We start from the raw sequence: 11,957 nt of genomic DNA on the forward strand, positions 1-11,957 counted from the left end.
TTGATCAATCTTCACGCAATTGACATTTGGGACTGGATAATTCTTTGTTGTTGAGGCCCCTGTGCACTTCAGGACATTTAGCAAAATCTCTGGCCTCTAGCCCCTATATGCCAGTAGCAACTCTTCAGTTGTGATAACCAAAAATAACATCTTCTGCAGGTCAAAAATCACCCTGGGCTGAGGACAAGGACAGAGATTTTTTTTTCCCTCTATACAAGAGAAAAATTACCAGAATAGAAGATTTGAGGTCAAAGCAAAAGACTAAAAAAGACAAAAACATATTGAAAAGGGAGAGGCAGTATGTAGCCAGCAACCCAATAAGTAAAAAGTACCAACTGTAACTGATACACCCCAGAACCAAAAAAAAAAAAAAAAAAAAAAGTTTTGAAAGGAAAGGCACTATCTCCAATTCCAATGTCTCATTTCCCTCTTCCAGTCATTTCCATCTAAGAATGACAATGACCCAAACTATTTTTCCAGCTTATTAAGGTATAATTCACAAATTAAAATTATATATACTTAGGGTATATAGTGTGATGATTTAATAATATACACGTACACTGTGAAAACTCCAAACAACTTTTAAGAGTGGAATCTGTCACAAAAAATAAAGGTTCTGAATGCCATATACCCATTTATAGAGCAAAATGAGGCTTATCACACCATCTCCCTCATTCTCCACCAAAGACAGCAGATACATAAAAGTGCTGCTTCTCCATGCTGTGGGCATGACAGGTATCATTAGTTGATGGCAGAGCTGTCTTGCCAAGCTTAGATACAGCCTCAGATTCCCCCTCAACACTGTATTCAAAGTAGAATCAATCACTAATCAGAGTTGACATGTGAGATAAAATCGATTTTTCATACCTGTTATAGAGGCTGTATTTCCCTTAACAGACTAAGACAAAAATAGCCATTTTGGCAATCACAGAAAACTACTAATTCACAGTGAGTATCTTTTTACAAAATATATAAACACTCTTTCATCTATGTTGCTAAGAAGTTGTACTGGGCATTATGGAATCTTATCTCACCAGAGAAGCTGTGTTTACTTGCATTTAAACCTATCAAGACATTTGAATCAAGTTCCCATGCAATAGATTTCAGTTTCATTTCTAGCTTCAAATCATCTACAAATTTGATTTGAATTTTTTTTATCTCTTCATCAAATAACAAAAATTTTCAATGCAACAGATTCTTGTTGCTCCAGAAACCTCACAATTTTATAGTTACCCACCTTCAGATACTATTGATTCTATATGTAATCAACAACCATCTGCTGAGAGGAACTCTTACCAGTTTTTCAAATGATTATGAGCTATCCAAGTATAGCTGCCAGCCTATTATTTGATATCATAAATCCTTGTCAAAAGCTTCACTGATGTCCAGATATATTGTGTCTGCTACATTTCCCTAATCTACTCTCAACAACAGAAGAAAGGTTAATATAACATGACTCATTTTTAATGAGTATTTTCTAATGAATTTAGTGCTTTACTTCTTCTCATGGCTCTCAAACTGTAAGTTTATAATACAAAGAGGAATCATGGTGTAAAAGTATGTCAAAAGGGATCTACCAGCCCCTGAAATCTAAATAAAATGTCTCTGAAATTCCATTCTAAACCTTACACAAGAACCCCCACCCCCACCCCCGCTTACTCTCTTTGGATTTCTGGGGAGCTAACATTACTGGGAGATCCCTCTGATTTCTGGGTTTATGCATCAATATCATCAGTTTATGAAGTATCCAGCCATCTCATAAAGACTAACATAAATTAGAAATTGAGGATTCCAAGAGCTTCCTGTTGAAATGACCCATGACCTCCTTAACACCAGCGGTTTCTTAGATCACATCACCCAACAGTGTACTCCTATTGTGGTACTACAAAATCCTTTGGAATTATCATCTCCTTCCTATATTCCCCACCTCCCTCTTCCTCTTCCGTCTTCCTTCACAGAAAAAGATTTTTTCTCTCTCTCAAATGAACTGTAACTATTTGCTTTGGCTCTTGCCCTCAACATATCCATTATCTTCTATAAAAGCATTTTTTAAATGTAAAAATAGAAATACCAAGAAGAGGATAATGTGAATAAAATAAACTTGATGTCAATAAAAAGCAATGCAAGTCCAGTGACATACAGCTGACACTCTGCTTCAGTGTTAGGATGCTAACAGGAACCGACTGGGACAACAGTGAGCTGAAAAGGGTATGTCCAGTCTAAGGGGGAAAGCTGTAATACTTAGCTACAAAAAGTGTTTGACATATGGGGACACTGATCTGGCCTTTTGTGGAATCTGGAATCGAAAGTTTGTGTAAAATCTCTTAAGTTTAAAATATTAGTTTAGTTTAATATATATCATTCATGTCATTATATCTGCAGGCTGTCTGGGGGTAACCAGTGGGCAATCACTGTTCTAAACAAAAATGTGTCCTCCTAAGTTAATTCTGGTGCCAGCTATTAAGCAAATACAATTTTCACAAACACCCACATTATCTACGTTTTAAATGCCAGAGCAAGCAGTTCACAGAGAGATAGCTAGTAATTTGTGTATTTCAAATATGAAAATGGCCATAGGATTCCCAATTCATTTAATTCAGCTTATTTTTTAGGACTGTAATTTTAAGTTTTCTTTGAAGGTACAGATCAATTATTAGCATTGTTATCACAAAGATGCACTAGCCTGGGCATGAAGCAATGAGGCACACTGACCAACCTTGACATTTTTCACTGTCACTTCTCTCAGTATTAAACGTTATTGTCATGCATCTGTTGTGGATTTTTTCCCATCAAGATTGCTGCTTAAAAACTGAATGGCTTTTAGCTGTAGTGTTGTGATACAGTAGCCTAATATGCAATTACCTGTTTCACTATCACATAGAAGTACAGCTTTTCAAATACACAAAGACTAAAAGATGCTCTTCTATAGTACTTTTCAAAAAATCCTTTTATCACTCCTTCTGTTGTTCTGTGCTTTACCACACGTCCCTTGCCTCTCAGCACTCAACGTGTCCAGTGTTTTCTCCCCTATTTAGTTATCATACGATTTATGGAATGAAAGGAGTTAGCACTCACTTCATGGTAGTCTGCACACTACTTTGATCTTGCTAGAAGAAAGCACTATATGACTTTAATAAATGGGCACATTATGTAACTGGAGTGAACATTTTTTAAAACTTCCGTATAATTTATAATAGCTCCCATCACAGGTCAAGTCGAGGCCAACACTGAACAACTCTTGATATCCCTCCATCTAAAAAAAATAATCACACTAAAGATGAATTTGTACAACCACCATTACTTTTTACCTGAGAGTGAAAATGGAAGAAACTTCACAAATACATCTGAATCCTCAGGAGAAAAAAAAAAAAAAGAGCTTCATATCCTAAAATTCCTTCCAGACATACTATTTTTATCCTCTCTTCCTCTCTAAAATATCTTTTGCATTTTTAAGTACACTGATTATTTTTGGAGCTAATAATAATTATAATCATCATAATGACAAAAGTCTTAGGCAGTAAATGAAAGATAAAATTAACTACTGAGTTTCTGGAAAGGGAGTTGATTGTTTCTAGCTAGGGATTAAGAAAAGATTTGTTATTAATAACAATGTTTAACACAGCTATGAACATTTTCATGCCTACCTGCACAGTGCCAAGAGGAAAAGGCAAGCCAAAGGAAAATCCAGTAATGAGGCTAAATTTAATTAAAGTCTCTTTTATGTTTGTTAACATTTTTCCAGGTTTCCACAGAAATTTCTGTGGGTGTGATAATATCAAATGCATTACAGAAAAACATTTTAGTTTTCTCTTAGCTGAGTAATATGGTCATTAATTTAAAGACATGAAAATCAGGTATGGTGATTCTAAGTCAGCCTCACTCGAGGCCTTTAGAAATCCTATTTTCTGAGCCCCTTTGTCAATCTCCTTTTGTCAGATAAATGTCCTAGTCGAACACCTGGGGATCCCATCTAGTGTCTGCGTCCTTATTTTGCATGGTACCTGACAAGAGAATGAATTCTGATTGCTGTTGGACTACAAAAAGGAGCCCTAGTGGTTTTGGAGGTTAATATGCCAGAGAAGAGCCCACAGCTATTTAAGCAGAAGTTATTAGTGCTGTAGCGTAATGGTCTGTCAGGATCTGTCTGGTTCTAGCCTCTACCCATCTGTTCAGAATGTACGTCCAACCCCATCGAGGCCATCCTGAGCCTCTCCCAAAGACAGTTAGACGGAGATGGTCAGTATTCCAATAACTCTTCACCCTTAAGCATAGTAGTTGTGGAGATGTGATTAAAAATAGTTGTTTTCTTTCCTTATCCAAGGACTGAATCCTTGTTCATGTGTTAAGACCCTTCCCTACTACCAAATTTCCCAGACATAGACAAATTTCCTGGAATCTTATCTATTATGTGCTGCCAAATGCTTCTCCTGCCATAGTCCACTAACCAGCCAAGAAAGCCACCTGTCTGTCTGGCTGTCCCTGGACTTTCTTAGTGATGACAACTGACCTATCTGCACTTCTCATCAAGAAGCCCTTGGTGGATGTGATTCCCAGGCTGGCTCATCTCACAACGAATAACAGAGTCTAGACACTACCACCTAAGAAAATTCTGGCATTAAATTTCTAAGATGGAGTTGAAAAACCATGATGATTTAGAAGTCTTGCCTCTCAGACAAGACTAAATTTGTGTTTGGCTGACTTAGCAACAACTAAAGAAGAGTCAGCGCTTAGTCCATAATTTATTTTTAAATGTATACACCTTGTTCATAATCTTGTTATAAAGTAACAAGGCTTTCCTTATAAGGTAGTATGACCAGCATTTTGAGAAATGTTTATGTCTATTTTGAATAAAAGACTATCCATTAGGGTGGCTTATCTGCCTTTTTTTTACAGTCTATAAATATTCTCACAAAATAAAAAATGCATGGATGAGTTCCATGAATACAATTAAGAAATTGCAGAGGGTTTTGGAAATACACATATACAGGCTTCCTGAAAATGTCAATATTGGGTCATAGGCAAGAAAATAAACTCTTGTCCTATACTGCCACCAGGTGGATCATTTAAATAAGAGAGTCTAACCACAGCAATTTTGATTCCTTATTAGCCTGCTTCAAAATTTGGATGACCTCACATACCAGTGTGCCTGAAGACAAACCAGTTTACATTCTTGTCACAGCATAACCAATAATAGAACCACCTTTGAGTCTCAAAAGATTCCTACTTCAGACGATAATTCATAAATTGAAAAAATAGAGATTTATTCTAAAAGATACTATATCTAGTCCTTGTCGACTCATCTAATCTCCCTTGTTCATTATATTCCAGGCAAACTGGCCGTTATATTCCTCAAAGATGCCAAGCTTTGCCCCCTGCTGTTTCATCTTTTGGAACTCTTTCTCTTTTCTTCCAGAATGAAATAGGGTTGCTTCCACTTGTCATCCAAGTCTCAGCTCAAATATGTGACTTTCCTCTTTACACTCCAACTCTGCTCCTAGTATCTGCCTTGAATGCAGCAAGACTAATCCCATTTGGCCTTTTATCCCTGTTCATGACTGTCACTTCAAGAAGCCCCAGATTCCAGGGTACCCATCATCTCTCACACTCTAATCTTCATAGGCGATTAGGGCTACTCTTCTACCATGAGTCAAAGTGGGCCTGAAATGGTTCCCATTTATGTCTGTTGTCTTGGCATATGCATCAATGGTGTCCCTTATACTTTAAAAACTATCTTTTTTAGAAAAATAATTTACATGTTCACCCTGCCTCTTCTGTATCTTTCTCTTATCTCAACTCAACTCCAAAATCTTCCCATTGTACCTTCTGGGGTACAAAGATCCTCTATATTCATTCTCAACATCCTCTCTCGAGATTCCCTTTATATTCTTTCTGAAACTGAAATATGTTCCTTCCTAAGGACTCTGCTTTCCTATAGCTAGTAGGATAACCCTTACCACCCCCAGCACACACAGCCTTTGTACTAGTGGGTTTGAAGGCAACATGCTTGTCTTCCTTAGTCCTCATTCCTACTTTCAAAACATTAAGAACATTCTTGATTCCTCTAACCTAATAATATAAGAGCTTTGAATCACATGCCATCAGGTGATAACTCAATGTTGCTGTCATTTACCACTCTAGATTTGCCAAATTTCTCAATAATTATAAATCCTAGCTACCAACCTTGTCCTAGAAATACTTTGACACTTTACCACCAAGAATTCAGTGAGAGTGTTGCATGTTACCTCAAAAGAATCTTTTGTGAGTTATTGTCTTTTGCCTGGGCTATTAAAATAGCTTCCAATCCTGTCTTCATACTTTCACCTCTGTTCACAAAGTTTCTCCTCAATACCATAGATGGAATACTCCTTGTGAAACAGAATTTAGATCATTTCCTTTGAGCAAAACCATGCAACAGTTCCCATTTCCTAAGAGAAAAACAAATCCTTAAAACAGTTTATAAAGCCCTTAGCCTTTTAGCATACCCCTCATTCATTGCACTCTAGCCACTGGCCTCAATCATGTCATAAGAACAGACCTCACACAATCACAAACTCTCTTCCCAAGTGGCTGTTTCCTCAAACATAATATATTTCCCAACTATCTGCGAAACAACTCACTATGACTTTGAAGAATTGGCCTAAATCCACTTTTCAGTATGCTTTCCTCGATCACCCATTAAAAATTGTAACAACAAGGGTGCCTGGGTGTTTCAGTCAGTTAAGCATCCAATTTTGGCTCAGGTCATGATCTCACCGCCCAGAATTCAAGCCCTGTGTTGGGCTCTGTGCTGACAGCTCAGAGCCTGGACCCTGCTTCTGAGTCTGTGTCTCCTTCTCTCTCTGCCCCTCCCCCCTTCGCACTCTGTTTCTCTCTCTCAAAAATAAATAGACTTAAAAAAATTGTAACCAACAAATCCAATGCAATCTCCAGCAAAATACCAATGATATTTTCCATAGAACTAGAAAAAAAAATCCTAAAACTTGGATGGTACTACAAAAGATCTCAAGTAGCCAAAGCAATCTTGAAAAAGAACAAAGTTGGAGGTACTGGTCTTCCTGATTTCAAACTATGCTAAAAGGCTATAGTAACCAAGTATTATGGTACTGGCATGAAAACAGACACATATATCAATGGAATAGAATAGCCTAGAATTAAGCTCATGCATAGATGTTCAACAAAGCAGGCAAGAATATACAATGAACAAAAGACATTCTCTTCAATAAATGGTGTTAGGAAAACTGGACAGCTACATGCAAAAGAATGAAATTGGACCTCTATCTTACACCACATAAAAAATAAATTCAAAAATAGATTAAAGACTTGAAAACTAAAACCATAAAACTACTAGAATACAAAAAAATAGGCAGTAAGTTCTTTGACATTGGTCTTAGCACTGTGTTTTTGGAACAGTCCTGTCAGGCAAGAGCAACAAAAACTAAAATAAACAATGAGACTACAACAAACTAAAACACTTTTGTACAGTGAGGAAACCAACACATTGAAAAGGCAACCTACTGACTTGGAGATGTTTGCAAGTCATGCATCCAATAAGAGGTTAATATCCAAAATATAAGAACTTATACAACTTAATATCTAAAAAAACAAACAACCCGTATAAAAAATGGGCAGGGGACTTAAATAGGCTTTTTCCCAAAGAACATATACAGATGGCTAATAGGCACATGCAAAGATGTTCAACATCACTCCTCATTAGAGAAATGCAAATCAAAACCACAATGAGATATCACCTCACACCCACTGAAATGGCCATTATCAAAAACATGAAAAATAGTAAGTGTTGGTGAGGATGTGGAGAAAAGGGAGCCCTTCCCACTGTTGGTGGGAAGGCACAGTAGTGCAGCCACTCTAGAAAACAGCATAGATCTTCCTCAAAAAAATTAAAAATAGAAATGCCATATGATTGAAAATGGCAATTCTCCTTCTGAATATTTATCCAAAGAAAATGAAAACACCAATGCAAGGAGATATGCACCTCTATGTTCACTGAAGCATCATTTGCACTAGCTGATATATGGAAGCAATCTAAGTGTCCATTGATCGATGAATGGAAAAAGATTTGGTGTATATATATATATATACACATATATTATATATATATATTTGGTATATATATATATTTGTATACATATATAAGATTTGATATATATATGTATATATATCATGTACATATAATGGAATATTACATAGCATAAAAATTTGAATTTTTTCCATTTGCAACAATATGGATAAACCTACAGGGTAGTATGCTAAGTGAAAAATGGCACATGATTTCACTTACATGTGGAATCTAAAAAAAAAAACAACAAAACAGAAACACACTATAGATCTAGGAAATAAACATTGGTTACAAGGTGGGCAGGGGGAGTGATAGGTGAAGGTAATTAAGAGGTACAGACTTCCACTTATAAAATAACTAAGTCATAGGGGTATAATATTAGCACAGGGAATACAGCCAATAATATCGTAATAACTTTGTAATGAGATGGTAACTAGTCTTATCATGGGGGTCATCTTTTAATATATAAAAATATTGAATCACTATGATGTACACCTGAAACTAACAGTATATTGTGTGTCAATTATACTTCAATAAAAAATTTGCAATCACTACAAATATCTTCTACTTACCATTAACCTATCTCCTTTTCTCTTTGCCATGGTACTTTTGAAAATCATTTCTGATATTTATTTCTTTACCTTGATAGAATGTAAACCCCATATGGACAGAGATTTTCATCTATTTTGCCACAGATGTATCCCAAGTATCTAGAGCAGAGCCCATGACACTGTAGGCATAAAATAACTATTTTAAAATAGATTAATATAAGAGTACTTAAGCTAACTTGTAGTTATTCTTCCCTAACTACAAGTTAGCTGAAGCACTCTTATATTAAAATACAACCACAATTCAAATATTTGTTAAATATCTTTTATCTTTTGAATATCATAATAAATCCTACCAATCAGAAATAGAAATGTAGTGGTATTGAGATCAAATTCTGAGGTCCGAAGCTATGCCATGTTAGCTGGCACTGTGTTTTTAAGTTTTGTATTTGAATGCCATTAAGTAATATATTTTTCAACTTAACACAAGTCTGCAGCAACCCATCTTGGTTTTTGTTTGTTTGTTTGTTTGTTTGTTTTTAAGTTTGTTTATTTGAGAGAGGGTACACATGCATGAATGGGAAAGGGGCAGAGAGAAAGAGAGAAAATCTCAAGCAGGCTCCCCACTGTCAGCAAGGAGAGAATTTAGTATGGTGCTGGGCACATAGCAGGTTCTCAGTAAGTTGTAGTTATTTATAGTATTATATATATTTTCTCTATTTTAAAATCTTCTTATATTGAATTTTCCATCAGGCTTCTGAATGAGTCCCCATAATTTTGTATGTATAAAGAAGGAAATGAAACACTATCTTTTCTTCTGTATGCTTTTTACTTCACTTCACTTTTGTTTTACTATAGGACTCAGAGGAAATTAAACTGTTACAATTGCAATAAAGCATAAGATTCAAAGAACAAAAGTAAGGGGCCGCTTAGCCCCGTTCTTCTAAAACACGCTGAATATCAGTTATTAGGGAGAAGCACGGAGGATCTCCTTCCCTTAAAATAATTTATATTGCCAAAAATTCCTCAAAACTCCACAATGTGGTTACTCCAAAGAAATACACTTTTGAGATATGCTAAGCAAAAATAATTCAATAATACCACTTTCTATTAATCTAAGTTACATTCTGAAGAATTACTTTATTTTTTTAATCAAATAAATATGTGCATATGGAAGACTAGACTTTAGATCTTATACATAATTTCACAGAAACTCATATAAAATAGTTAATTTTGTTACCCAAATAAATTTCTATCAAACTGATCACCATTTTATAGGGAAAATTTTCAAGTGTAGAGTAATGAATGATAATTGTTGGGCCATTTCACTTTAATTGCATCCATATGACAAACTATCAAGTTGGTTATTTAGTTTATGAATAATTATGAATAATTTATAAACCAAAGATTTTTATAATTAAGAAAATACATGATTTGAAAGCATAGTATATTAAATATATACTCTCTTCTTTATTCTGCTGATGAGTTTGCTGTAACATCATGGTGGGTGCACTGAGATCAAAGAAAATATTACTAAATATTCCATTCACCTTAGGGTATAAATTCACTGATTTCATTAGCTTTTATTAGACATCTGTCCCAACATTTTACTCCAATGATGAACCCAGAATTACTCAACAATCAACATCAAAAATCATTGTAATCTCGTTTTCCTAAAAATACAACAGTCATTACTTTGGCAGAGAGGGAAGGGGGAAATCATGACTTAGGGAAAGTTGTATTTGTGTAGTACTTAACTGGCAAGTCTAGAGAAGGAGACATAATTTAGAATTAAAAAATATTTTCTTGATTTTAGTGGTTTATTCCTGTGTTTGACCTATCTTTGGTTAAATTTCAGCTTGTTTATGTATCCCTTGCTAGTGTGCTGAGTAAAGGCACCATGCTCCTTGATGCAAAGAGTTAAGATTAAGACCAAGAAGGGGAGGGGAAAAATGAGGAAAAGCTGAGCAGGAGGTGGAACAAATGAGTGAATACTCATTAAGTCTCTCCTCAATTTCCCCTCTTCCTGTCCTTCACCTACAACCATTGGCTAGCACTCAATCATAACTTTATCTCTGTGTCTTACTTGGCAGAATCACTTCTGCTTAGAGAAACACTTGGAATTTCCAAGATTAAAAAAAAAAAAAGTGTGTGAAGGGATATGGAGAGGTTTAAATTATATGTTACAAACAGGAAATTTTCTTCAAGTTCTTTTCACAGTTGTTAATGTTACAGAACACACAGAGAGGATCTCTTCACAGATATTTTTTGAGCATCTAACTAGTTTTTGGGGGTGAGAAGATATAAAAATACCAATAAGCAAATTCTTGGAAGAGTGAGGTGATCAATGAGAAGAATCTAAACTAGAGAAATACCATTAAAAAGGGAGGGAAAGAAGAAAATAAGGGTATTTCTAAAGTGAAGTGGGATTTGTAGAATCACAAACAATTATTGGAAAATAATGAGATCTTTGGAATAGTAGAGAAGGGGAAATTCAGCATGACACCAAGAACAGAAATCTAGGTGATCAATGTTAGCATTAACCAATAGAGGGGATACCTAGGGAGGAGTGAGTTGAAGGGAGAGAATAATCCCTTAGGTTTGGGACATGCTCTTTTATGGGATGATATCCAGGTATGGTGTTCTAATATGGAATTGCAAACACCAGCCTGGAGCCTATGAAAGAGTTCGGGCCTGTGGTCATCAGTCATTGGGCCAGAGTGACATTTGAGGGAAATCTAAGATAGGCACCGTCCACCTGGACTTCAGCCTGATAAAGGCTAAACAGAAGGGCTCTCTGAAAGTAAACTCATGCCAATTAGAAAGGCAACATATTTCTTTAATAAAACAACACCAAAATACAAACAAAATATACTTCAAAAGGATCATTATATATGAAATTCCAATCATACATGAATCATTTCTTACTAGAAAATGGTTCTACATTTTACAGTATGAAAGTAAAGTAGATGTTGATTATAGAAAAGTGTGTCAACTATACTTCAACAACAACAAAAAAGAGAGTATCTATATTGTTTGATTATATCCATTATTATTATTATTATTATTATTACTTTAAATTTAAAAAAAGTCATTTACAGGGCGCTGGGTGGCTCAGTTGGTTAAGCCTCTGACTTCAGCTCAGGTCATGATCAACTCACAGTCCGTGAGTCTGGGCCTTGCGTCGGGCTCCATGCTGACAGCTCAGAGCCTGGAGCCTGCTTCAGACTCTATGCCTCCGTCTCTCTCTTCCCTTCCCCAATTCACACTCTGTCTCTCTCCCCAAAATAAATAAACTTTAAAAAATAAATAAATAAATAAAATAAGTCATT

This window comes from Puma concolor, chromosome B1, assembly GCF_028749965.1.
Source record: "Puma concolor isolate L17-30 chromosome B1, mPumCon1.1.hap2, whole genome shotgun sequence".
NCBI lineage: Eukaryota > Metazoa > Chordata > Mammalia > Carnivora > Felidae > Puma > Puma concolor.